This window comes from Chiloscyllium plagiosum, unplaced genomic scaffold (genome assembly GCF_037043375.1).
Source record: "Chiloscyllium plagiosum isolate Xiang-an unplaced genomic scaffold, Cpla_swu_hap1 HiC_scaffold_35, whole genome shotgun sequence".
Taxonomy (NCBI): Eukaryota; Metazoa; Chordata; class Chondrichthyes; order Orectolobiformes; family Hemiscylliidae; genus Chiloscyllium; species Chiloscyllium plagiosum.
Window position 1 is genome coordinate 32,014,048 of NW_028270173.1, and position 4,670 is coordinate 32,018,717.

Sequence of the window (4,670 nt, forward strand, 5' to 3'; positions counted from 1 at the left end):
GGTCTGGACCCGGTACAGCCCAGAGTTAGCAATAGCGAAAAAAAAAAACACACAGGAAACCTGCCCAGTGTCACAGCCAATATTTATTTCACAACCCAAATTGCAAGCAAAAAATACAAATAATCTTATCTTTCCCACGTTGCTGTGTGTGGGAACTTGGGGGAGTGTAAATTAGCTGCAGTGGCCATATTGGATGTTTCAAACTTTTCAAGAATTGATTGGTATGGTTGAGGATTATTACAGCACCAAGCGTCCTCTCACTCTGTGGTGCTGTGACTATTACTCAGCAATTCCTAGGGAATGATAACAGGAATTTGACTCGGTTAAGCTGACTGACAGGAGCATGTGAATCTATTTTAACGCATTTGGTATGTTTTCCTTTATTGGTCAGATCATTGAGTATCGGAGTTGGGAGGTCATGTTGCTGCTGTACAGCAGGACATTGGCCAGGCCACTTTTGGAATGTTATGTGCAGTTCTGGTCTCCCTCCCATCAGAAGGATGTTGTGAAACTTGAAAGGGTTCAGAAAAGATTTACAAGGACGTTGCTGGGGTCGGAGGATTTGAGCTATAGGGAGAGGCTGAACAGGCTGGGGCTGTTTTTCCTGGAGCGTCAGAGGATGCAGGGTGACCTTATAGAGATTTATAAAATCATGAGGGGCATGGATAAGATAAATAGACAAAGTATTTTCCCTGGGGTGGGGGAGTCCAGAACTAGAGGGCATAGGTTTCGGGTGAGAGGGGAAAAATTCAAAAGGGCCCTCAGGGGCAATTGTTTTCACACAGATGGCTGTACGTGCATGGAATAAGCTGCCAGAGGAAGTGGTGGAGGCTGGTACAATTACAGCATTTAAAAGGCATCTGGATGGGTCTGTGAATAAGAAGGGTTTAGAGGGATATGGGCCAAGTGCTGACAAATGGGACTAGATTCATTTTGGATATCTGATCAGCATGGGCGAGTTGGACCAAAGGGTCTGTTTCCATGCTGTACATCCCTATGATCCTATGACCCTTAATGAGATGATGAGAGACTGACTGGTGTGTGGGATTACTGATGTAACTGTGAAAAAATGCCTGTTAGTTTAAGCGCCACCCTCCTCCCCCTGACTGAACTTGTTCTCTCACTGACCAATTTCTCCTTTAATTCATCTCACTTCTGCCAAGTCAAAGGAGTGGCCATGGGCACCTGCATGGGTTCCAGTTATACCTGCCTCTTTTTGGGGGATGTGGAACAATCCTTGTTCCAGTCCCACACTGGCCCCGGCCCACAACTCCTTTTTGAGTTCAACATCTTGAAATTGTGAACCACCTCCTATTTCTTCCTTTTCTTTTATCTTTATTTGTTACCTTCTCCAAGTTATTCCTTTATAGCTTTATTTGTTGCATCCTCTGTCACCATGTCCTCTCGTTCCCTCCCCCCACCCCAGTGGGACAGCCTGTCCTTTCCCATCTGGTAGTTAGACACACCATTGTTCTGCCATTCTCTCCTTCCGAACATTAATCAACATCTTTTCTCCACCAGCACTCTACACCCCACCAGCCCCACACCCTCTCCCCCAACCTAACTATAGCATAAATGCTGCCCCCTCCCCCCCCCCCCCCACTTCATGTCAGCTCTGATGAAGAGTCATCTAGACTTGAAACATTACTTTGCTCTCTCCACATGGATGCCATCTGACCCGCTGTGATCTCCAGCATTTGTTGTTTTCAGTTCCTAACCCCAGTTCTCCCAGTCTCTCTGTACTTGCACTCCCCTCAGAATTGCATCCTTTCATTCATTTTACATCTCCTCTTGAAGTTGGTGTTATCATCATCGCTGTTCGGGATACTTCCCAACTTTGGATTCATCTTCATATATTTAAGTTGTGTCCTCTCCTTTAAGTATAAGTCATTCAATTACATCAAGAAAAGCATTGCTCCCAGTACCAACCCGTGAACAACTCCCACTAGAAACCTTCCTGCAATCAAAATCAAAACATCATTTTGCAGCAGTATCTAATTTCCCACACAGTCAAACTCCACATTGTCATTGTCTCCTTTACTCCATGGGACGTTTCCTCTGGCAACAAGCCTGTTATGTGGCAATTTGTCCAATGTCTTTTGGAAGTCCCTGGATCCACATCAATTGCATTATCACAATCAGCCCTCCTGTGTAAAATGTTCCATGTTCCGTCTGCCTCTCACTGCTATTGGTCCCTATTGATGTGAGCGCTGCAGCAGACAAGTGGGCACGCAGGAAGGAGTGCAGCAGCTCTAGCAGATCAATGACCACATATAGATGTGACCTCTGTGACCGGGATTGTCACTCCAGTATCGGTCTCTTCAGTCACAAGCGACGTTGCTTCAGGGAAGCAGGCAGCGACAACAACAAGGATGCAATTCATAGTCAGCCATGACCGAAAAGAGCCTCACCTCACCTCACCTCATTGCTCTTATTAACCTGACTCTTGCCAGATTTGCCCCGTTTATTGTGTGACATGATTGGATAGGTGTGCCACATTCTTGAAGAGACTGTCTTAGATGATTGGATAGGTGTGCCACATTCTTGAAGAGGGTGTCTGAGATAAGATGGTGAACCCATTTGCCCGTTTGCTCGGATGGTGTTGAACTAAGATGCTCCTCGGTATCTTTATGAAATATATATCTGCGACAAATATCTGATATCAGAAAGCTCGGCTCGGTTTCTGAATAGCAATGATCCATTTGCTGTTTCTGGGATACTCCTGGGACCTTCGTCCCTCCCACATTGGCCTGAATCAGTAATAAGTCACTGCCGTTTGACCGGTGTTTGCCCTCTGATGAATTTGACTGTGATTTTGTACATTAGGCAGTTGCATTGTTGAGCTCTGCAATGGTCTAACCTCTCACTGATCATCCACCGTCGTTTCCTTCATGAAAGTTGAAATGGATAACCCACCCATTCCCTCAACTCTCCTCTCTACTGCTTCTGAGAGAAGAGGTTTAAGCAGTGCAAATATTAAATATTCAGACAATCTGGTAAGCTAACCTCCTGCAAAGGTCATGGTCAAGCCTGTGAGTATTATTTCTGGAAAACAACGGGAGAGGTCAGTGTTCTCTCATCTATCAGTTTGGGGGCATTGACTTCAGCCTGAAGATAAATCATGTATTTTCCTTAAAAGAAAATTGGTGAGGAATTAACTAGGAAATGGGGAGGACTGTGTTGATCGAGGAGGTAATTTTAGTGTTAATGCTGAGTGATATCGGGTCAGTTGTTCATCGTACTTTGTCATGTCAGAGCATGGGAATATAGTGGCCATATTCTTGTGCTCATAAATCTACACTAATGCTCCAGAGATGTGAGTTCAAATCCCAACGAGGCAGCTTGGAAAGTTTGAAATAAATTAGTTCATAAATCTCAAAAAAAACCTCGTCTGCCGAGTGATCATCACAAAAATGTTAGATGATTGTAAAAACCCATTAATGTTCTTCAGGAGAGGCAATCTGCTCTCTCCACCCAGTCTGGTCTATGACGTGCATGTACCTGTCAGGGTGTTTTTCTCAAACTGCTGCCAATCCCTCCCATCGAGCTGTGATGTAGTTAGTCCCATTACTCTGAATACAGCCCAGGTCCCATGTGCTTCACCCAGTGAACTCTTCAATTATCTCTACATAAGGAATTAATATCTCACCAACACTTGTTGTACAATTGGTATGTTTACATCAAATACAGTGAGGTAATAGGCTACATGTGACCCTGGACCCACAGCCACATGCTTGACACTTAAATGCCCTCTGAAATGAACCACCAACCCATTGCATCAGCTGAACACAGGAGTGAAATATGAATCAAACTGGATGGATCACCCAGTACCAGTGCAGTTACTGGAAACAATAAAGGCACTCTCTGTGCAGTGACCCAGCACCCATACCTAGAGAGCTAGACCAAATTGGGAAAGCTGTTCCACAGACAGGTAAAGCAATAGTCAGCCAATGTATCAGTTCACCTCCATGCTGGGCATCATTTGGAATGTTGGTAAGGCTAGAGGATGTGCTTTGCATGGTGACCTTCAATGTTGATCACCATGAGTGCATTGGCAGCATCCCATACTAGTCAAGGTGGCTGAGGCCGGATTGAGGGAACCAATATGAGCGATAAGCCTAATCTTCATCACTGTCCATTGTGCCGATGCATCTGGCCATGACAGCATTGGGACATGTGACCACCTCACAGCCGATCAGAAACAAAGCCCTGTCTTCATGCTGACGATAACATCCATCATATCGTGTTCCATTACCGACGAGCTAAATAAGATAGACTCCATTCAGACACGCCATCTCACGCCTGGGTATCCAGGGTCAGCAGAAACAGCAAAATTGTATTGATTAACAATATCTCATCTCATGACCTGCCATTGACCAGTCAGGGCCTTATGTGTGAAATCAAATCCCCTTTCACTCCTCTATAATACAAGCCAAGCCTGTCCAACCTTCCCTTATCAGAAAACTAACATGTTCGAGGTATAATTCTGGGAAACTTTCTCTGAACTGCTTCCAAATGTCTTTCCGTCCTTCTTTAAATAAAGTGACAACATTGTCGGCAATAATTCAGATGTGATCTCAGTTGTGCCATGTATAACTGAAGCATAACCTGCCTACATTTTCATGTTCAGTTATTCGTGTGATAAATGACCACATTCGACTCGCTTTCCT